The sequence below is a fragment of the Ctenopharyngodon idella genome, chromosome 15 (assembly GCF_019924925.1).
Source record: "Ctenopharyngodon idella isolate HZGC_01 chromosome 15, HZGC01, whole genome shotgun sequence".
In the NCBI taxonomy this organism is placed as follows: Eukaryota; Metazoa; Chordata; class Actinopteri; order Cypriniformes; family Xenocyprididae; genus Ctenopharyngodon; species Ctenopharyngodon idella.
Window position 1 is genome coordinate 16,725,720 of NC_067234.1, and position 25,041 is coordinate 16,750,760.

At 40.4% G+C, this 25,041-nt stretch overlaps 2 pseudogenes; both read right to left on the reverse strand.

The window, feature by feature from the left end:
* Positions 1 to 1,401: 1,401 nt before the first annotated feature.
* Positions 1,402 to 2,046, reverse strand: LOC127495560 (olfactory receptor 1J1-like; annotated as a pseudogene).
* A 12,962-nt stretch (positions 2,047 to 15,008) lies between these two features.
* LOC127495562 (olfactory receptor 1F1-like) lies at positions 15,009 to 15,653 on the reverse strand (annotated as a pseudogene).
* Positions 15,654 to 25,041: the final 9,388 nt, after the last annotated feature.

Sequence of the window (25,041 nt, forward strand, 5' to 3'; positions counted from 1 at the left end):
AATCTCAAACATTACCACGTAAACCATTACCACATAAATATCAGTGATGACAAAAACAACAACAACAGCGTAAATAAAGTCAGTGATCAATCATGTCATTACAGTAACCACATAAATTATTCATATACTGAAATGCATGCTAGGAGCTTTGCAAACCCTTAACAAATCATCAAAATTCTGCAGTATTATTTTATGCTAATTGGAACAACATTTGGGTAAATATTGTTTGTATGGCAGGTTTTTTTTTTTTTTTTTTAAATCATACATTTAAAGTAATTCAGTCTGACGTAGTTTCATACGTTAGCCTTTATAAGAAACATCTTAATTTTTAAGATTTGAAAACATTCTGTGTGAAACCATGGTTACTAAACATATAGGATAAGATTATGAGTTAGAATGTTTCTCTAATACAGCCCCATATTGCTTTTTATATCTTTTACTGTTGTGTAGTGCATATATTTTGTAAGTGGAATGTCTGTTGATTGGAGGAACCACCTCAAAATTCCAGGAGCTTCTTTTATAACCAAACAAACAATATAGCATTTTAATTCAAATATTTGCTGGAGAAAATATTTCCTCAGATGAATACTAAGGAGCTTAATTATTTTACACCGAGAAATGTTTTATTCAAAGTGCATATATTCCTTTCATAATCTGCTAATATTCAACTACCATGCAGTGTAGTGTTTCTTGTCTTTTTCTGCCATCTTGTGGGAAAACAAGAGAATGTGTCTTCACGATTTCACACTGAAATATATAATGACTTGCATTTTATTTGTCTGTGTTTTACATTAACTTATGTTCACAATAATTATTTTTGACCACTAGTGTAGAGCCGCTCCAAAGATACTCTTGAATCCTCTGCATTAGCAACTGGGAAAGAAGCACCATATAGCCTATTCCTATTTTTTATATATAGAATATTTGATTATTGTATGAGAAATAATTTTTTTAATGCATTTATTGTTGCAGTAAGACTATATTTTATCTATTTAAGTCATTCAGGCTCACTAATGGACTTTATAGTGGTATACAATGAAACACTAATTATTTTGAATCCATTTATTTGTTAATGAATGACTAGAACAAAAATCTAGATATGAGATATTTATAAATACCAAAACACTATAATTAAGTGAATATAGAAAATGCTGGACTAGAAAAAGGCAGCATGTTCTGTGTAACACATAGTGGTAAATAAACTGAATCAACCAACTAGTGGTTCAATCATTTATTTTCTTTTTGCACAGAGAGATGAGTAACTCACCCTGAATACAATGCAATTATAATACATAATACACTGGGTGAAAACATTGTTTCTTAAACAAATTCAGAATATTTGAAACATAATTTACAGGTTAAGCACATTCTTCTCTGGATGGAATAAAATTGTTATTGTTGTTAACCACTGGCCTCATTTTTAATGATCTGTTGTGCCACTTTTGACTTTCCCAGAAGCTTGACTATCTTGTCTCGTATTTCATCAGTCTTTAAGCTGTAGATGATTGGGTTCAGCATTGGGGGGACGGTAACAGAAACAGTCAGAACTGCTGTGAAAAGATCCACATTCTGAATTAAACGCAGGTTCCCTAGTACGTATGCCATTATGACTGGCATGTAATAGAGCAGGACCAGCAGCAGGTGAGTGAAACAGGTGTGGAAGGCCTTCCAGCGCTGTGTTGTAGATGCAATCCGCATCACAGCAACCACGACAATCACATAGGTGAAAATAATAAAAGTCAAGGGGCCTAGCAAAGTGGTCAATGTCTTGGCTGTACTCAGTTTTCGGTTGTAAGAGATGTCTGCACAAGCCAAATTGTAGACTGGACCGTGTTCACAACAGCAGCTCTTTACCTCTCTGGAGGCACAGTAAGGGAGCCTGGCAGCAAGGCTGACTGGGAAAATCTCCAGCAGAATAACTAGACACCAAATCCCTGCTATTATAAGCAGCATCCTCAGGTTGGTGTTTATGGTAGAGTAACGCAGGGGCCAGCAGATCGCAATAAGCCGGTCATACGCCAAAAGAGCAAGAGAGAAAGATTCCATGTCACCAAAAAAATGCATGAAGAACATTTGGGAAAAACATGCTCCAAATGAAACATGATTCTGATTGAACACAAAAACAGGCACCATTTGAGGAATTATAACACTATTCATTGAAATGTCAACAATAGCTAGATTACACACAGCAAGATACTTGGGATTCTGTAAGCTGGAGTTCATTAGGACAACAATCAGCAGAACAAGATTACCCAGCAAGGTGATGATGTAGATAATCGCCAAGGCTAAAATTAGATAGTTTTTGTTTGCCAAAGTGCGGAAGGCAGTTAGATAAAATCCCTCATTGAAAGAATTAGTTCCATTGCTGAAAGCAACTGAAAAATTCATTTGAACTCTGGCGAATCTGAAAGAAATACACAATTAACAAACTTTCAGCTTTAAAAGATTGAGTCTGAGATAGCAAACGATAGAAAAAGTAATAAAGACATTTTTTTTTTTTATTAATATTAACAAAAAAAAAAAAAAAAAAAAAAAAACAAACAAACAAAAAAGGATAGGAGAGGAACTGTAGCAGCAAATTATATTTTTTCATTCAAGGGATAGTTTCTTTTTCATAAAAATTGACATTTACTCACCCTCAAGTTGTTCCAAACCTGTATGAATTTCTTTCTTCTGCTGAACACAAAAGACAATATTTTGAAGAATGTCTGTGACCAAACAGTTGATGGGCCCCGTTGACTTACTATTTGGAACAACTAGAGGGTGTAACAACTTACAGGTTTGAAACAACTTGAGGGTGAGTAAATTAACTATCCTTTTCAGTTTTATAACATCAATCTCATATTGACATCATCATGTATTTTATAAAACCAAATACAAGCATTTAACAGAAAAACAGTGACACAAAGTGTTCATTTACAACTGGAAATTAAACAAACAAATACAAATAATACCCACCAACTGCTGTGTAAATCTAGCTTTGGTTTGAAATTCTGTAGTGTTACAGGAAAAGGGATATATAAAGGGCTGTTGAACTAATGGACATGGTCTAATGGGTATAATTATCCACTGTGTACAAACAAAGAAATAATTACCTTGACTGAGGTCTTGTTATTTAGCAAAAAACCTTTCTCATGAGTATTTAATTACTGTTGTAATTATGTCCATAAAGCTGTTGGTGTGTTATGAAAGAGTTTTTACTCTTTTGGCCCACAGAGGCAAACAAGGTTAAAACAAATATTTTCCAATGAAATAATGTCCAATGAAAATGAAAGTCTCATTTATCTGAAATCCAGCATTTATATACAGATTACCATAGTTTTTAACATAAAATAATTCATATTTTATGATGTATTTACATTTTTAAGATTGAAAAATTGGGTCTGGTTTAGGACAAATGTAAAACAATAAAATCTATATATACACAAGTCAAACTAAATTATAAAGTTATGCATGAAAAGATTAATGTGAATTTGTTTATATAAATTTGTTGAAATATGTCAACCATATGACATAAAGAAACACATATGTAACGGTCATGTTCTGTTCTGTTTTGTTTTCCTGTTTTCCCTGTCACTGTTGCCTGAGTTAAATACCTGTTTCATGTTCTGTTGATTATCATCCCTGCGTATTTAAGCCCTCTGTTCTTTCTATTCATGGTTCGGTGTCATTAACGCCAGTGTTGAATGTCTAGTGTGTTGTGTATTTCCTTGTGTTTATTAAAGTCTCCTTGTATCATTCATTCTGTGTCATCATCCTTAAATCTTGGATTATACAGCGTTCCATAACAGAACACCGAAACTAAAGAAAGGATTAAACAAAGAAGATGGATTTACCTGCTGTCCAATTCCTCCTCCTGGAACAGGAGAAGCATTCCCTTGTTGACCACACAAGGAATTTTCTATCTGGCGTGCCTCACTCAGTACCCGGACCGCTAGTTCTGCGTCATTTACCACGCCAGCCTTAAAGAGTTAGTTCACCCAAAAATAAAAATTCTGTCATTAATTACCCACCCTCATATCATTCCAAACTCGTAAGACCTTCGTTCATTTTTGGAACACAAATTCCATGTCAGTCTCCTACACAGTTTACGTAATAGGCACAGTGCAGCACCTCCGTGTTCTACGTCAGAACGGCGACTCGTTATAGTTGGCTGCTTTGTCAGCATCACACACATGCGTCGTGCTAATCACGTGTACAGCGTCAGCTGAGCCGGTGTTCGAACGTAAACACGGAAGCACTGCACTGTGTTCACTACGTCAACTGCATAAGAGACTGACGTGGAAGAGAAGAGATTGTTGAATAAAGTCGTTATTTTTGTTTTGTTTTTGTGCTCAAAAAGTATTCTCGTCGCTTCATAAAATTAAGGTTGAACCACTGTAGTCATGTGGACTGTTTTAACGATGTCTTTAGTACCTTTCTGGGCCTTGACAATTAATTGATTTAATTAATGACAGTAATTAAATTACTGTCTATTGAGGAGTCAGAGATCTCTTGGATTTCATCAAAAATATCTTAATTTGTGTTCTTAAGATGCACAAAGATCTTATGGGTGTGGAACAACATGAGGGTAAGTAATTAATGACAGAATTTTAATTTTGGGTGAACTGACCCCTTAAGGAACACCTGCCCATGGAAGGTCCTTGAAGGAGCTTCGCAGAGTACATGGAGTGGGTGCTGGTATAATGTGGATCCCCATTCGCTGTTTGCACCACAGAGGAGGACAACACCAGCCTCACATTGGACCCAGAGCCCAGCCAGCCTTCAACCACATGCACCACGGACCATCAGCCAGACCCCACACCCACCACAAACCACAAAGCCAGAACTAACGACAGAAGCCATTTTCAACTGGGAGCCCGAGAGCCGGCACCAACATCTGTCCCTGAGGGCATGTTAGTGGAGTTTGAGAGCATGAAGTGGAGCCCCGCCCATACTCCCACAGCTGAGTTGTGTTTGAGCTTGGTCCCTAAGGAATTGTTTGGCAATCTGGATTATTACTGTTCCTTGTGCCTTCAGTCTCTGCTGGTCTTCTCCAACCCCAAGTCTGCTTTTTCGCCGCTGGTACCGTCAAGCCCCAAGTCTCTTTCATCGCAGCTGGTTCTGCCCAGCCCCAAGTTGCCTTCGTCCTCGCTGGTTCTGCCCAGCCCCAAGTCGCCTTTGTCACTGCTGCTCCTGCACAGCCTCCCTCTCCCTCCTATTCTGTTAACGCTATCCAGATCTTTGGCCCTCTGCCTCTGTTGGCTATTACTTCAGTGGCTCCGCCCAACTGCTCGGAATTACCTTGGACTTCCAGGTCTCCAGCTCTACCCTGGTGTGACGACCCCCTGGTCCCAAATCGGTCCCACCAACCTGCAGCTCTGCCTTTGCCCTCCAGGCCTTCTGTGTCACCCTGGGTCTTTATCTCCTCGGCTCCACCTTTCACATCTCTACCTCTGTCTGTCAGGTTCCTGGCTTCATCCTGGCTTCCTCCCTCCATTGATTCTGCCATTGGCCATCGTCCTGATGGTTCCACTCTGGGTCTTCCTCTGGCTCCTTCCTTCATCGTCTTTTCAGTAGTGTTCTTCCCCTTCACGTCCACCTCCAGAACCGCCTCCCTCCCTCCTCTGTTTGATTGGTTGCAGCACAAGGATGTGCCTTCCGAGAGGGGGGTGTGCTGTAACTCATGTTCTGTTCTGTTTCGTTTGACAGCAGAATACTAGGGACATTTCTGAGAAACATTAAAAACCCAGTCAACATTATTCTTTATCTCAAAAACTGTGTTAACAATATTCTCCACATAACATCTCCACTAATAACGTTAGCAAACAACAAAGCAGTAAACCAATAACTGGTACATTAACTGCACCATTTATTCATGCTTTGAAATCACAAACCCATAAATCTGCAATATTGTTTAACAGAAATTTCCACAGGTATGTGAGGAATAGATACACAATCCATTCAGTGGATTATACTGTCTTAACCCCCTCGAGCCGGCGGTTGCGCCGGCGATACCACCTTGCTTTTTTTCTTACCAGTATGAAAGAGACTCAAAATACTCTGTCAATTTTGTACATACAATTAAGAGTTATACTCCATTTTAATCTATGAAATATCTTCTTTTATTTGTGTACACTCAGAGTAAAAACAAAATGTTGTGCTTTTTGCAAAATAAAGAAAACTAACATGATGCGTGATCTGTTGTCTCCCTCTGAACGAAGTCCAATCTGATAGTTCTCAGAAAATGAACTGTAACTTAGTGAATACTAATCACAAAAAAATGAGACTTATGTCTAAAGAAATGTTGAAATGTCAGGTTTTAAATTGTGTAAGTCATATCGAAAACAAACATTCTCTGTTTATGTAATCTGAATAAAAATAGAGACGTCCGACGTCCATGAGTCAGCTCATTATCCACTAATTCGGCCACGCCCACAGAGTGCACGCTCTATTCAGATGCAAATTCTGAGGCAATACATGTATACATCGTCGCAATTGTGTATTTATTATCTTCAAAAGTGTCTATCTGCATGTTATAGCCATGGTTAGTGATCTATGGAAGCCTCTGTTAGTTCCTGGAATGTCATTTGTGGACTAAACGTGCACAGAGCGCCCTCCGGCTGCAAGTACGAATTGAAAACAAAGTATCCAGCGCTCATAGTGATAACAATATATACTGAATAAATATTACTCCTCTGTATAGAAAATTGGTATAAACATATGAGAATCCATCAATATTTCTCCAAATGTGCATGCTTTTAAGCTAAAACCCTGATGGATGTTGTTTTGTCAAAGGTAACGACTTTGTTTTTCATATTCATAACTCCTGACGCATATTAACAAATTACAGTCACAATAAGAGTAAAACAGACGTAAAAATGTGAAGCTTGAGTCTTAGATCTTTTTAATGATGTATAGTTTGTCAACTGCACATTAACATTTAGGCTATATAATATAACAAATGTAATAGCCTATATGAAATGCCATAGAGGTAACATGAATGTTCAGACGCTTTGCATCACAGAAATACATTATATTTTAAAGTATATTAAAATAGAAACCATTATTTGGTTTGAGACTAGAGACTTCTTTTAAAAACATTATAATAGTAATGCGTCCAATCTTTTGACTGGTACTGTAATTTAACATAGGCCTATACAAAATTTTCTTCACATGATGTGCAATAATACGTGCATGCATGAGATCACAAAAATCATATTTTTTTGTCAAGAGTGGACATTACATTAACGTTAATACTGCTATCAGTATGATCACAGAGGGTTTTTTCACATAGCCTACCTGACTGAAAGGGCTCATTATGTGGGTCTTTGTCTTCTCAGGTGTGAATCACAGCATTATTCATGAAGATTCATGCCTCCATGCATACTGTGTTTCTTGACAAAAAGTGTCTTACAAAATTTAAATCAATATATTGTTTTATACGAACGAGTAGGCAGGATAATTTTTACATCATTTTGAAGCAAAAACTCTAGTCTACAAACTCCAATACCCAGAAGTCTTGTGAACACACATTTTGTATTTATTTTGTGGCCTTATTTCAGTGACTTAAGTTTTTTTGTTTTTTCAATAACCACGCTCACATATTATGGTAGCCTAGTCCATGCTGAATACAGTGTAATGACACCTTTTCCATTAATATGTTTATGAACAACTGAAAAAAGCATTAAATGTCAGGTTGTAATGATGGGTCGACAGAATGTGGATCCATTTGCAGCTAGTTTATTAAAAGTACCTACAGAGTAGACAGGGCAAAGGCAGAGGCATAAACAGTAACAGGCAATGGTCGAGGCAGGCGGCAGACAAACAGAATCAGGGTACAGGCAAGGATCAGGGCAGGCAGCAAAACAATCACAGTCCAGGAAACAGGCAAAGATCAGGGTCGGCAGCAAAGGGTCGCAGGGAATAACCAGTCCAATCGATAACAGGTAAACAGTCCACAGAAAAACGCTCAGAAATGATCACCAAGGCAAATCAAGACTTCGCGATGTGTGAGTGTGTGTGTGTGTGTGTCTTAAATAGTGTGAGTGTGATGCGGTGCAGGTGTGTGTGCAATCAGTCCCAGGAATGAGGGCCCATGGGAAACGTAGTCCGAATGAGAACTGATCAGTATTCCGGTGATGGCTCCCTCCGGTGGTCCGGAGGAAGGGCCGAGGGAGCCACATTCGTGACAGAGCCCCCCCCCCTGTGAGCGGCTCCAGACGCGAGGAAGCAGACGCCGGGGTCTACCACGTGGTCGAGGGGCCGGTCTCTCTGGGTGCGTCCGATGAAATTCCTCTGTGAGTGAGGGGTCCAGGATATCATCCGCATTGACCCAGGATCGCTCCTCCGGGCCGTACCCCTCCCAGTCGACTAAGTATTGTAGTCTCCTACCCCGGCGCCTGGAATCGAGCAGCTCTCGTACATGATAGGCTTCCTCGCCTTCAATCATCAAGGGTGGGGGGGAGCGGACCTCGGCTCCCTCTGGCTCCCCTCTCGGACCCCCGGCGGGTTTCAACAGCGAAACATGAAAAGTGGGAGAGACACGGTAATTAACAGGCAAATCTAAACGAAATGATACTGGAGTTATTTGTTTGATAATTTGAAAGGGCCCTACAAACCTGGGACTGAGTTTTCTGCATGGAAGCCTTAGCCGGAGGTCTCTAGTGGACAGCCAAACCCAATGTCCCACGGCGTACTGGGGATTGGGACATCGGTGACGATTGGCCTGCATCTCCTGCCTTCTTACGGCGCGTTGTAAGTGCTGATGAGCTTGGTCCCAGGTTTCCTCGCTTCTTTGCATCCATTCAGTGACAGATGGTAGATTGGATGGTTCCCCAGACCAAGGAAATAATGGAGGCTGGAAGCCCAAGACGCATTGAAAGGGCGTGACACCAGTGGCAGGTTTTTGTAGGGAGTTTTGGGCATACTCCGCCTAGAGCAGATAACGACTCCAGTCCGTCTGGTTGCGTTGGCAGTAGGTGCGTAGAAAACGTGTTAATTCCTGGTTCATGCGCTCTGTTTGGCCATTGGACTCTGGATGGTACCCTGAAGTGAGGCTGACATTGATATTGAGGTTTTTGAAGAAGGAGGACCAGACTCGAGATGTGAACTGTGGGCCTCTGTCTGACACAATGTCCTCGGGTAGTCCATAGAATCGAAACACATAATTGCAGAGAAGCTCGGCCATTTCGAATGCTGTGGGGAGCTTGGCCAGTGGTATAAGTCTGCAGGCTTTTGAGAAACGGTCGATGACTGTGAGAATGGTGGTGTGGCCCTGGGATTCTGGGAGATCAGTGACGAAATCAATGGCGATATGAGACCAGGGACGTTGGGGAATGGGTAGCGGTTGCAACAAACCGGCTGGCGCTTGATGTGATGCTTTGGTGGTCTGTTAGAACAGTTAGAGATGAAGCGGGAGGTGTCGGATAGCATAGAGTCCCACCAGAACCGGTTTTGTAGCAGGTGGAAGGTGGCTGTGACACCTGGGTGACCTGAGCTTGGGAAGTCGTGCACATGATGAAGTAGCCTATTTCGGAGCTGTGCTGGGACGTAGGTGCGATCAGGTGGGCATGTTGGAGGAGGAGCGGTCTGTTCGTTAGCATGTGTGATCTCTGTGATAATGTCCCATTGAACTGGAGCAAGCAGTAAAGTGTCAGGGATTATATTCTCTGCGTTCTCTGTCCGTTCCACCTCCTCATGCTGCCGTGACAGCGCGTCTGCCTTGGTGTTCTTAGAGCCTGGTCTATAAGTTACCGAGAACTGGAAGCATGTGAAGAACAAGGCCCATCTAGCTTGCCGTGGATTTAGACGCTTGGCGGAACGCAGGTATTCCAGGTTTTTATGGTCTGTGAGAATGGGTGCTGAAGTGAAACGCTCCTTTAGCTCCTGGAAAGCCTGTACTGCTTCAGAGGACCAGGTGAGACGTGAGGACTGCCGCTTGGTCATGGACGTTAACGGGGCTGCAACGCCGCTGAAGTTCCGTATGAATCGCCTGTAGAAGTTGGCAAACCCCAAGAACCGTTGTAATTCCTTCAGTGTGCGAGGTTGTGGCCAATCCAGTACCGCCCTCACCTTACTGTCATCCATGGCCACACCCTCACGGCTGATAACGTAACCTAGAAAGGTTGTGGAGGTTTGGTGAAATTCGCATTTCTCAGCTTTTGCATATAGTCTGTGTTGTATCAGTCTTTGAAGTACTGCCCGTACGTGCTGAACATGTTCCTCAAAAGAGTTGGAATAGATGAGGATGTCATCTATGTAGACTATGACCCAGCGATTGAGCATGTCACGGAAGACGTCGTTAATGAAGGACTGAAAAACAGAGGGACTGTTGGACAGCCCGAACGGCATGACGAGGGTCTCGTAGTGACCAGTGGCTGTGGAAAAGGCTGTCTTCCATTCGTCCCCCTCTCTGATGCGGATTAAGTTGTATGCACAACGGAGGTCCAGCTTGGTGAAGTATGCGGCTTGTCTGAGTTGTTCAAGGGCTGGAGGAACCAAAGGCAAGGGGTACCGGAACTTGACGGTGATGTCATTTAATCCACGGTAATCAATACAGGGCCTTAACCCGCCGTCTTTTTTCTTCACGAAGAAGAACCCTGATGCTGCTGGTGATGTGGACGGGCGGATAAACCCTTTGGCTAGTTCCTCCTCAATGTAGGTTTTCATTGCTGCTGACTCGGGTTGTGACAGGGGGAAGATCCTGCCCTTGGGAGGCGTGGTACCAGGCAGCAGGTCGATGGCACAGTCACTGGGACGATGAGGAGGTAGCTCAGTGGATTTGTTTTTACTGAATGCCACAGCCAGATCAGCGTATACTTCGGGTATGTTAAGTTTTCCGGTGTCAGAATCGTGGAGTGAAGCAGTTTGAACTGGCAGAGGGGTGATTTGTTTCAAGCAACCTTTATGGCAGTTAGCGTCCCATTGCACAATCTGGCCATCTTTCCAGGAAACGTGAGGGTTATGGGTTCTGAGCCACGGTAGACCAAGGATCACTGAGTTGTTGGGTGAGTGAATAACATAGAAGCGGATTTGTTCATGGTGAAGAGCTTCTACTTGCAAAGCGAGCTCGGCGGTGATATGGACTACTCTGCCTCCACCGATGGGCTTCCCATCTAGCGCCTCCACTGTCAACAGGGAATTACAGTCTGTTAGAGGGATGTTATGATCTTTGATGAATGAATCTGACATGAAATTCCCAGCGGCTCCAGAATCCAGTAGGGCGTGAGTGGATAGATTTTTGCCATTAACGGTAATTTGAATTGGGATTTTGAAGCAGTTGGAAGAGTAGTTAGAGTGATGTGGAGAACTCACCGCTTTGGGATTGGAAGACTGAGGTCGTACGGGGCAATTGATCTTGACATGGCCAGCCTGGCCGCAGTAGAGACACAGGTGTCGTTGTCGTCTCCTTTCTCTCTCTTCGGGAAGTAGTGGGGTATAGCCAAGTTGCATGGGTTCCAGAGCGGGACTGGCTGAGGAGGATTGCCGGACGGGGTGTCGGGTTCATAGCAGGTTGTCAATGTGAATGGCAAGTTCAATGAAAGCGTTGAGCGAACTTCCCTCATCCCGGCATGCGAGTTCGGCCTGCAGTTCCAGTGTTAGGCCCCTTCGGAACAACAGCTTTAGAGTGTCCTCAACCCAGTTCGTTTGAGCGGCCAGAGTACGAAATATCAGCGCGTACTCGGCTGCTGTTTGTTTACCTTGGCTGAGAGAAAGTAACTGATCGCCAGCGCTTCTGCCTCCTTCGGGATGTTCAAAGACTTCTTTAAAGTTTCGCAAGAAATCTTGAAAAGTGGAAAACACGGGGTTGTCATCTCTCCACACCGCGGTGGCCCAATCCAGTGCTTTGCCGGTGAGCAAGGAACACACAAACGATATCCGACTGGATTCGGTGGGGTACAGGGACGGTTGCTGGTTGATGAACAGGGAACATTGGAGAAGGAACCCCTTACATCTGGCTGGAGTGCCGTCGAACTTTTCTGGGAGCGCTAGGCGAGGATTGACTGCAGGGGAGGCCGCGAAGCCTGGATTGGCGGGAGCAGCGGGCGGCGGCGTGGCGGTTTCGGCAGGACTGAATCGGAGGCCTTGAAGCGTCTTCACCAGCTCTTCAGTAAGGGAAGTTAAGCGGTTGAGTTGATGTTGATGCACCGCAAGCTGGTTGGCCTGGGCAGTTAATTCAGATGAAATCTGCATGAGGGCTGCTGGATCACTGTGTGGCGAAGTCTTCTGTAATGATGGGTCGACAGAATGTGGATCCATTTGCAGCTAGTTTATTAAAAGTACCTACAGAGTAGACAGGGCAAAGGCAGAGGCATAAACAGTAACAGGCAATGGTCGAGGCAGGCGGCAGACAAACAGAATCAGGGTACAGGCAAGGATCAGGGCAGGCAGCAAAACAATCACAGTCCAGGAAACAGGCAAAGATCAGGGTCAGCAGCAAAGGGTCGCAGGGAATAACCAGTCCAATCGATAACAGGTAAACAGTCCACAGAAAAACGCTCAGAAATGATCACCAAGGCAAATCAAGACTTCGCGATGTGTGAGTGTGTGTGTCTTAAATAGTGTGAGTGTGATGCGGTGCAGGTGTGTGTGCAATCAGTCCCAGGAATGAGGGCCCATGGGAAACGTAGTCCGAATGAGAACTGATCAGTATTCCGGTGATGGCTCCCTCCGGTGGTCCGGAGGAAGGGCCGAGGGAGCCACATTCGTGACACAGGTCATGTCAAAACTTCTCCAGGGCCCCAAAAATCCTCAGACCCCAGAGGGTTAACACTATAAAGCCTGCTGTATCATATTTCATGCATGAATTTCTGAAGCAGCTTAGGTTTACTTGAGGAACATTTATTTGTACAGCTCTCAATTATCATTATATTGCATTGATAGAAAAGTGTCCATGATGTGTCAGAACACACACTTCATCAGAGTTTGCTGCACAGGTCAGAGAGCCAATGATGACCCCTGTCCACTGCTGAAAGCACCTACAATGGGCATGTGAGCATCAGAACTGGACCATGGAGCAATAGAAGAAGGTCTGATGAATCAGGTTTTCTTTTAGATCAGGTGGATGACCAGTGCTTGTGTGTTGTTAACCTGGGGAAGAGATGGCAGCAGGATGCACAATGGGAAAAGGCAGGCAGAGGCAGTGTTATTCTCTGGGTCAATGTTCTGCTGCATGAGAACACTTGGGTCCTGGCATTCATGTGGATCTTACTTTGACACATACCACCACCCAAAGATTAGGAGACCACACACACCCTTCATGGCAATGGTGTCCCCTCATGGCAGTGGCCTCTTTCAGCAGGATAATGCACCATGCCACACTGCAAATAATTTTCAGCAATGGTCATTTTTCAGGATTTTTATTTTTTTAATTTTCAGGACAACGTAACGTAATGTAACGTAAATGCAGACTAATAAATCAATAGAAAAGTGTCTGTATCAAAATATTTTTGAAATTCCATTCCAATTACTTGTAAAAGTAATGACTAGTAAATAACTTTAAATGTCTCACTGTATATTGTTATTCTTGTTTTGGTGGAGCCATTGCTTACACATTACATCTGCACCAGAGTCACTAATTTCAGAAGCTCCCTCAGTGATTTGATTCTGGAATCAGCCTGTTTTTGGTTGGTAATGTATTTGCACTTGAAAGTTTCCATTAAAAAAAAAAAGAAAAAAAAGAAATGCGTTTCTTATTGTGTGTGTATTTGGGGGTATTTTTCTGCCAAATAGAGAGAGACAGAGAGAACAAGCTGTATGTCTATAAAGCCTTGTTGTCATTATAGCATCTACCCCAATAAGCTTTATATAACATTGTTCGGTCTAACATGTGTTTTATGCAGATTCAAATTAATTTTTTTATATACTCTAACCACAGCTCTTATGTATGGAGAGCATGTGAACCACAGCTCTGGCAACCACATATTAAGAAAACAATATTAATGTTATGTGATACATAAGGGATAACAGAGTCAGCTTCAGTTACCCAGATGAGCCGACTAATACACAGCATTGGTAGACTAAGTCGAATGCTATATTTGACTGCTGAATGCCACCACTAACCAATCAGAATGAAGTATAGAATGTCCTTTGATGATGTAACATGTGGAATTTTCTTCCTTGGTCCTGTGACGAGTAAGGAGAGGACTCCTCAAAGGCCTACTCATAAACATTGTAAGCACTTTTAATATCTAAACAGAGAATATAGCAGTCAGTGCAGGGCATTATTTTTTTGTCTTTCTCTGCCATCTAGTGGGAAGCAAGAGTATTCATCTTCATGATTTTTCAGTAAAATATGCAATAAATTCCATTTTATTTTCAGTGTATTTTGTCTTTATTGTTTTATGCTCCATTCTGCATGTGGATATTCTTGACCACTAGGGTTCTTTAGTGTGAATCTTATTCAATATCCACTCCAATAATGCTTAATGCACAGACAATAACTGGCAAAAGTAACCATATATTATTTACATTTTCAAATTATTAAAACACATATTTGATTACTGTATGACAAGTACTTTTAATGTCCTTGCTGCTGTTTTGAAGTCATTTTAAAGTCACAGTCTTGCTGACTGTTTTCTAAATACAGTGGGTCTTACCTCTGTGATTAAATTTGGAAACACAAATTATTTTGATTCCCTCTAATCTTCTGTAAATGACTGAATCAAAAATCTAGATATGAGATATTTACAAATGCCAATGGGCTTGAATCAAGTGGATATGAAAAAGATTCTTTATGCTTGGGAAACATTGCCATGCTCATCTGCAGAACATCACATTAATTCTGTGTAACATAGGCCTGATTAAAACTGAATCAATCAAAGCTAACTAAACATTTATTTTCTTGTATTTTTTGCAAGTATAAGAAACATACCATGAACACAAAGCAATACACAATGTAAACACTGGATCGTATACAAATCCAGAGCATTAACATAATTTTGTATAACTTATAAGAGCGATCTGCTTAACATGGCATTTAATGTGATAAAAGTATATTTTCCATTATAAGAAGCACAAAACTCTAGTTAATCATTGACCTCATTTTTAATGATCTGTTGTGCCACTTTTGACTTTCCCAGAAGCTTGACTATCTTGTCTCGTAGTTCATCAGTCTTTAAGCTGTAGATGATTGGGTTCAGCATTGGGGGGAGGGTAACAGAAACAGTCAGAACTGCTGTGTAGAGGTCAAAATTCTGAATTAAACGCAGGTTCCCTAGTATGAATGCCAGCATTACTGGCATGTAATAGAGCAGGACCAGCAGCAGGTGAGTGAAACAGGTGTGGAAGGCCTTCCAGCGCTGTGTTGTAGACGCAATCCGCATCACAGCAACCACTACAATCACATAGGTGAAAATAATAAAAGTCAAGGGGCCTAGCAAAGTGGTCAATGACTTAGCTGTACCTAGTTGACGGTTGTAAGAGGTGTCTGCACAAGCCAACTTGTATACAGGACTGTGTTCACAACAGCAGCTCTGTACCTCTCTGGAGGCACAATAAGGGAGCCTGGCAGCAAGGCTGACTGGGAAAATCTCCAGCAGAATAACTAGACACCAAATCCCTGCTATTATAAGCAGCATCCTCAGATTGGTGTTTATGGTAGAGTAGCGCAGGGGCCAGCAGATCGCAATAAGCCGGTCATACGCCAAAAGAGCAAGAGAGAAAGATTCCATGTCACCAAAAAAATGCATGAAGAACATTTGGGAAAAACATGCTCCAAATGAAACATGATTCTGATTGAACACAAAAACAGGCACCATTTGAGGAATTATAACACTATTCATTGAAATGTCAACAATAGCTAGATTACACACAGCAAGATACTTGGGATTCTGTAAACTGGAGTTCATTAGGACAACAATCAGCAGAACAAGATTACCCAGCAAGGTGATGATGTAGATAATCGCCAAGGCTAAAATTAGATAGTTTTTGTTTGCCAAAGTGCGGAAGGCAGTTAGATAAAATCCCTCATTGAAAGAATTAGTTCCATTGCTGAAAGCAACTGAAAAATTCATTTGAACTCTGGCAAATCTGAAAAAAAGGGTTAGAATTACTACACAATTAAAATGTTTCTAGAGTTAAAATATTCAGTTTCAAATATAACATTTTAGGAAAAGCCACTTTGAAAAGTCATTTACATTTTTTTGTCTTTCACTACACAAAATAAGAGTGGATTAAGGGAGTGACTTAACACTCATATTTATTCCACATATTCAAACAATCATAAGAAGTGCAATATTTTACCATAACAGAAAACAGACACAAAACCATTAGAAGTGTTAATGGCAAATGGGAGTTAAATGACCAAAGAAATAAAATACCTATAGCAATCTCTCTTGAAATCTTGCTTTGGATTCAAATTGGGCTGTGTCAAAGGAAAAGAGATTTTTAAAGGCCTGCTAAACTGATGACCAGGGTCTAATGGGTATAATTAACCACTGTTGTGCAAACAAAAATATAATTATCTTGTTTTAAGTTTTGTTATTGAACAAAATGTTTCTCTTGTGTATTTAATTAGTGTAATTATATCCCAAATAGCTTTTGTTGGTCTTTACACTTTGACCCATAGAGGCAAACAAATTGAAAAAAATATATTTTGCTCTCAGTAACAAAGAAAGGATGAGACATCGTCACCATCCAAGACAATACAAACATATTATGAGAGCATGATATATAAATATATTCATTCATTTTTATCAACCTTTTTGCCCTGTATGCTTTAAAAAGCTGTTGACACTTATCTTTTACCTTTCAAATAATAAAAGGTAAGTAAAAAAGACATTTCTGCATATATATCTGCATGAGTATTGCAGATAATTTGATGTTCTAAGGTTTACGAAAGGCCATGCGTGATCAAAATTATCAAAAGAAAATGTCAAATATGCCCCAGTTACTGTTATGCTTATGAGGCCTTGTGTTAAATAAACACCAGAAAAAACACCAACAAAAGCAGTTTTATGCATCAAAACTGCAGCACTGAGTCTACAGGCCTATAAATCATAAAAAAAAAATATAAAAAGATAATAGTTTAAAAGATCCTTTGCATAGCCATAACAGATTTAACATCTAATAGTATTTTAAAAGTATTCTATCCTCTTAGGGTAACTTTAAGAAACTTTTGATTCATCATGCATGTCCCTAAGAAACTCATTATATTGTTTTGACAAACCTACAATGATTCCCTATAGAGACCTCCAGAAACAAACATGACTAATATAAAGAAAGCACATTCATTATACTAATGACTAATTACAGTTGCTACAGTATACAAAAGGTTGACATGCAAGACTAACATCTAACAAGTCTCCAGGTAATAAGATGAGCTCATGATGACACAGTATTTTGAGATCCAATAAGGGCAGAGTCTGCTGTGACACAACACTTTTTTTTACCTAATGGTAGAATGTTATTATTAAAGGGTTAGTTCACCCAAAAATGAAAATTCTAATTCTAATCTGGCTCAGTGAGGCTTCCATTGACAGCAAGTTAATTTACTATTTCAATGCCCAGAAAGCTACTAAAGACATATTTAAAACAGTTCATGTGACTACAGTGGTTCAACCTTAATGTTATGAATAATGACTTTATTCAACAATTTCTAGTGTTGGGTGATTTCAAAACACTGCTTCATGAAGCTTCGAAGCTTTACAAATCTTTTGTTTCGAATGTTTGGAGCGTGTATCAAACTGCAAAAGTCAGTTTCAGTAAACGAGTCTTCGTTATGTCACAAGTGTTTCGAAATGTTTCTGAAATTTCAATGGTTTACGACTGTGGGGCAATGATTTCTGTGAACCCATGAATCAAGTCTATAGGTTTTACCTGATCTCTGATCAGTTTTATACATTTGTAGATGTTTTAATAAGACATTATAATTAAAAAGTATAGTAGTTAATGATCTCTTATTGGCCTGTTTAGCTGAACCATTCATGGAACAAACAAAGCATTGAAAATTGATAAAAGAAGGCATTTTATACATACACTTGATATTCAACGCTTGTCTAAATCGTTGTCAAGGTTATTTCAGATCAACATGTGAAGTGACCACTGTGACCACCAAGTCGCCTACATATACTATGCCCTAAAAGTATGTACTGTTTTTGTGAAGAAAAAGTACATACTTTTAAATGTGTAGCAGAAGAGTATGCAAGCTTTGGGACATACTGCTTCGTCATAATTGCTTCTTTAACGGACGTTCTGTTGCTTAGTTACGCAACCTGTAACAGTTTAAACTGTGTCCTGTCAATCATCTCGTCACAGTTAAAATCCTCCAAATTTAATTTCCTACCGTTTCGGAGAGAAATGTAGTCGCATGTTGATGTCGCATGGGTCTCATCTGTGCATAATGATGCATTTAAAAGTTTATGACTAAACGCATTGTTATAAAAGTTCACAATGTTGTTAACCGTCGGTCTCGCACATCCGTCATGTTTGTAGTTTTTTTTTTTTTTTTCGTATTTGTAGTTCTAATTGAATCCTCGTCGACAGTGCAATGTGTTATGGATAATATTAGCCATTAGAGTGTGTACGGAGTGTGTACTTCGGATTCTAACCGGAAAAAGTAGACCATACGGGTATCTTTGGAATACTCATTTCAACATACTATGATTTGGGACACACTAATTCTAATTTCGAATACTATTTAGGACGGATAGTATTTGGACGCAGCACGTGTGGCCACCAAAGCATTTTTTCCAGCGGCTAGTGTACTTTTCCAATTGTTTTCAATGGGAGCGCCGCGTTTTTTAAACGGCAGAAGCGTAACGAGGCGCTGAGCATCTTTTTCACACTCAAGCGCTGAGCGCTCAGGGTTTTTTTTCGGTTGCCTTGAAGAATGTTCAACTTTAAGTAAAACATTGTGCTCATCACTGTCACTTTTTAGCCAGCCATCCAATCAGAGTGGAGGAGGGGCGGGACAAATACAACACCGACCAACTGTCACAACATTCTTGCTGTACAACGACATCAACAAGCAGAGAACGGAGCAAAATGGATGAGAAATTAATATTGCTGGTCTCTGAACATACATAGCAAGTACTCTACATTGTGTCGACATTTTTAGCCTGAAACAAATTATCTGCAAAATCAGTTACAAGTATATACGGATATTCCATATCATAACAACAAAGCGTCTCAACTGAAAAAAAACGCTGCATTGCCGAAGCGCTCTCAAGCGCTCAGAAGGAGCTAGTTCACAGAGATCATCGCACCCCAGTGGTGAACCATTAAAATTTCAAAACGTTTCGAAATACTTATGACGTAATGAAGCCTCGTTTACTGAAATCACGTGACTTTGGCAGTTTGATACATGCTCCAAACCACTGATTCGAAACAAAAGATTCGTAAAGCTTCGAAGCTTCATGAAGCAGTGTTTCGAAATGCCCATTACTAGAAATTGTTGAAGAAAGTCGCTATTTTGTTTTTTGGCGCAAAAAAAGTATTCTCGTCGCTTCATAACATTAAGGTTGAACCACTGTAGTCACACGAACTGTTTTAAATATGTCTTTAGTAGCTTTCTGTGCATTGAAAGTGTTAATTATCTTGCTGTCAATGGAGATCTTACTGAGCTATTGGATTTTATCAAAAATATCTTCATTTGTGTTCTGAAGATGAACGAAGGGTGTGGAACAACATGAGGGTGAGTAATTAATGACAGAATTTTCATTTTTGTGTGAACTAACCTTTTGATAATAATATATTATTTATTTATTTATTTACTTTTGATACAATATATTTGTACATGTTACAGAAACTCACACCAACGTTGAAACACTGCATGGCATAAATGTCTTTAACATCTGTTTGATCCATGTGTATATTCAGGACTTGATTGTGAAAATAATATGAAGATCCATAAATAATAAAATAAAATAAAAAACAGTTGAAAAATGGCAATAAATAAACTAACAAACATTTCAACCTCTTAGGACAATTATTTCAGTACAATAATATCAAAATAAAGTAATTCGTATAGTAATTTATGTGTATTTGGCGTGCTGTCCGGGGGAGGGCTCCGAGCTCGGATTTTGGCCCGAACCCAGAGTACTCCCCCTCCTTAACTGGGATAGAAACCAGCCAAGAGTGAGGTGATGGGGTGGTGGAGGGATGCTGTGAAACTTGTCACAGGATAGAGGTGAGAGACGGCTTTATATACCGGCTTCCTCTTGCACTGATTGGTTGATTACCTGAACGTGCGCCTCCCGAATTTTGTTAAATAAAACTTAATTTCACGAGTTTGCACGTACATGAAATCAAAATAAAGTAATTCGTATAGTAATTTATGCGTATTTGGCGTGCTGTCCGGGGGAGGGCTCCGAGCTCGGAATTTCGCCCGAACCCAGAGTACTCCCCCAAAAAAGCCAAGTAAGCGCAGGACAGCAATGATTAAAACGAAGTGAGATTAACCCCCCAAAAAAGTGAAGGGCACGAGAAGGTATTTGCAAAAATCGAGCCTGACCGTTCGACCGGGAGGGCTCTCGCAGCATCCTTAATGCTCAACGGCATCGGACGGGTAAGCCCCGCCAGCAGTTGAACGGTAAGCTCTTGCTTACGGCGCGAGATTGTACGAGCATGATTCGGGATCGAGTTTAGCCGTTCGACCGGGAGGGCCCTCACAGCGTCCAACGGGAGCTTTGGATGAAAACGCTCGCGGCATCGGACGGGTAGGCCCCGCCTGCAGTCGAACGGAGGGCGCCCACTGCATTCGGTTGGGAGAGTTCGACCAGCGCTTCGAAGGGGCTGGGACACGGGAATAGACCCTTTGCCGGCCATGAACGGGGAACCCACACTGCAACACGAACGTGTGCGTCCGACGACGTCTGAATCAGGCAGGCTCTCACTGCTATTCGAACGGGAGGGCTCGACCGGCGCTTCGGGAGGGGGACTGAGGACTCACGAACGGGGAGCCCACACTGCGTGCGAACGGGGGAGCCTGCAATGTTGTAAAATATATAAACGAAGTCTAAAACGAAATACGATGATTGGTTTTAGCTGGCGTGAATACGGCAAGATAATAGAATTGATTTGAAAATGCGGGCTGGTGTACAGGTGATGGGAATTAACAATTTAATTGGTTAGGGCTTGTTGCGCTTTCTGATGTGGAAGCGGCTGGATCTGATGTAGGTTCTGAAAGCTTCTGATGACCAACGACCCAGGGTTTGAATTTGCTGTTGTGAAAGACCTTTTTGGGCGGCTGTGGTTGCTGCGCCGATATGTAAAAAATAACTTGAGAAATGATTTGCTGCGATACCGGACTGGATGAGAACTGCTTTAAGATGCTTTTGGAACCAAAATCTTGTGGCTGGATGATTAGAGTCGTCAGCGAAGGGTTGATCGAATGAAGATTTGATTAAGGAACGTCTGTACTGCAGGAAATTTATGAGAGAATGGTACGGCTGAATTGGAGTTGGCAGATTGAAAATGTAAATGAAGTGACCCTTTTTTGCTCGATCAGTTTTACTTTGTTTAATGAAAAAAGATATGGTTTCGTTATCTACAACCTGTAAATCTGAAATTGAAGGGTGGATATTAGTGTCGAAGTTAGACGTGACTGTTAATTCGGAGCAGCGAAGAAAACCGAAGAAAGCCAGGATGAACACTGCTTCTAACGTGCGGGCGGTGTTGATGGAATGGTAGCCGAGGCGAAGTGTAGAAATGCATTTGGTGAGTATGTTGATAGTAATAGGCTGTCTGGTATCCGGGCGGGTGGGATGGGTTCTTTGAATTCCTTTGATGAGAAGGGAAGTTTGAGAGTTATTTATGGCGGAGGCGGGCTTACTGTAAGCTAATTTATGGAAAAACTGAATGCCGCTTAGATAGCCTTTTATGGACCCGGCTTGGAGGCCTTTTACACTGTTAAGTTGAGATATGAATGACGTAATGGATAGAAGAGAAAAATCGGGAAACGGCAGGTTGTGAGAGAGGTGAAAAGTTTTGAAAGATTTCCATGCTGTGAAACTTGTCGCAGGATAGAGGTGAGAGACGGCTTTATATACCGGCTTCCTCTTGCACTGATTGGTTGATTACCTAAACGTGCGCCTCCCGAATTTTGTTAAATAAAACTTCATTAAGAAAGCTGCAGCTCGTACAGAACACAGCTGCTAGGATTCTGAGCGGAACCAGAAAATATGAATATATCACACCAGTCCACAGGTCCTTGTACTAGCTTCCAGTTGCATTTAGAATTGATTTTAAAGTATGTTACTTGTTTATAAATCACTCAATACATTGCAGATATGCTCACAGAATATAAACCTAACAGATCACTAAGATCAATAGGATCACATCAGTTAGAAATACCAAGGGTTCACTCAAAGCAAGGAGAGTCTGCTTTTAGCTATTATGCCAGCCGCAGCTGGAACCAGCTTCCAGAAGAGATCAGATGTGCTCCAACAGTAGTCACATTCAAATCCAGACTCAAAACACATCTGTTTTACCACTTAGTAAAGGTACCTAGAAGTTACTTGGAAAACTTGAGTATTGGTAACAGTTGAGTACTTAGTTCAGTCAACTTAAAGATTTAAGTAAACTGAACTCAAACAAAAGAGTTTTCCTAATAAGCTTTTGCCTGCTTGATTGCCTTAAATTTCTCAAGCATGTTATACTCAAAGTTGTATGTTGTTAATACAAAGACATATAAAAAGTGTTGGACCATGAATTTATTTTTATTTATTAAACTGCAGATACTGTTCAAATGCATTATTAATATTTGAAATTTAGCTGAATTAAAAACAACAAAAAAACATCTACTTCACATACTAAAAAACATCGTTGTAATACAGTTACTTCCTTTGACATAAAGCAACATGGAGCATTTTACAGTTTTTTTTATTTTATTTTATTTTTTTTTATTTGTTTTGGTACTTTTTCCCAAGTAAGGTGTATATTTTCAAAACTCTTAGTACAAAAACTCCAAACTGATCACACTTCTAACACAGCTAGTAATTCTTTCAAAACTTGATCTCATGTTTTCGTTCTAGTTGTACAAATTGTCATTCTACATAGTCACTGTTTCAAAACATAAGATCATTGTGATATGTAATGAGACATTTCGTTTAATCACCGAAACACAACAGTATGTTCTTTCAGTTTAGTACTTTTAACAGTCAGTTCATTCAATGGCAAACAATGCAAGGTACATGTTTCAAATCGCCCTTGGCTTGTTGCTGAAATAATTACAGTTACACATGCTACAGAAGCCACATTAGAAAATACATTTACATTACTTAAATTACATAATGGACATAAAATCCATAATGTTTATAATAGTATTTATTCAGTGTATCTAAAGGTGTAAAGTATGATACAGTTATAAGGTTTTGTGTATAACAGAGTTTGCTGCCAATAAAGTAAATGTTCTCACTGTACCATGACTGAATCTATACTGTAGTTGACCTTTATAAGGGTTAGTTATAGTAAAGTAGCAGTCTCTACCATGGTAATACCTCTGTTTACAGTATCACATGGCATACTATAATGGAAAATGATGCCATCGGTCTCCCTTCTTCTGATGCATCTTTGATCAATCTGATGTTTCTTTTCCCTTGTACTCTGTCCTGCTCTGTTCACAAATTTCAAATCCCCCTGTATCTCTCTCTCTCTCTCTCTCTCTCTCTCTCTCTCTCTCCCTCTCTCTCACACACACACACACACACACACACACACACACACACACACACACATACACACACACACATTGGTTTTCCATGTTTTATGGGGACTTTTCATATACATAATGTTTTTTATACTGTATAAATGGTATATTCTATCACCTACCCCTAAACCTACCCATCACAGAAAACTTTCTGCATTTTTACATTTTATAAAAATATAATTTCATATGATTTATTAGCTGTTTTCCTCTTGGGGACCAAAAAATGTCCAAACAAGGTCTAAAATTACTAGTTTTACCATCCTTGTTGGGACATTTAATTCACAATGCACCTTCCCCCCCACACACACACTTTGAAAATTGTGGTTATCATCTAAGATAAATTGCTTATAATGTAAAAAGAATTCATTACATTTGGTTATCTATATCAGAAACTGCAAATAAATTCTATAGAAACTATGGTTTTGCGTAGTGAAAAGAAATACTTTGTGATTTTGTGTATTGTACTAACACAATTGAAAATATTCTGAAATGTTTGGAAAAAGTGATATTAGTACTAAGAGTTTTGGAAATTTACCAGTTGCTTGTGAAAATTGCACCAAAGCAATAAAAAAATAAATAAAAAAATAAAAAAATAAATAAAAAAAACTATAACAACTTTTCTAGGTCTTCTTCTGGACTGAAGCACAGGCTTTATTCTTCAACACAATGGTGACCCACAAAACTCAATAGAAACCTTTTAAATCCCAACAGAACATCAAGCACTAACAGAGCCCTCAAGATCTCAGCAGAGGAGGATTAAACAACAAAAACAGCTTAACCAGCTTCACTTGTTACTAACCAGATCATTTTCATAAGTGCACAAAAGTTCTTATTGAGAATTAACAGATGTAAATGGATGATTTATTGAATATAATGAAGTTTGATGTCACCATCATGGTAAACAGTGTTTGCTTTAGTTGGGCTCAGTGTTTGCTTCATGCTGCAATGCATGCTGGAAGCCATCATAGTATAAAATTCATCCATGGTTCCCAGCATGCATAAAGCATAAAGCATGTCACCGTTGTTGAGATTTACATGCTGATTCTTGATGGCTGCATCTGAAAACCTAGGCAGCTAACTTGTTGCCTCGCTGACTTTTCAGGCCATGACTTGTAAGGCAGCGTTTGTGCATTAAGGCACCTCACAAAACTGATTTCGGACAGACTTCTGAGGCAGCGTAACTGACCAGTAAATGCAACTTTCGGACGCCATCTTTATTTTCTAGCTCAACTGTCACAGAATGGAAAGCACAGGATTGCGGGATATCAAAGGCAGCAAAGGATACATCTATGCTGCCTTCAGAAATCGATCAGATGAAGGTATCTCAGGAAGCAGGAAGTGAAGCTAATATTGGATTCGGACGTGCCTTGATGCCTTCCTACCTTGAAACGTGTCCTTCGAAGGCAGCATTT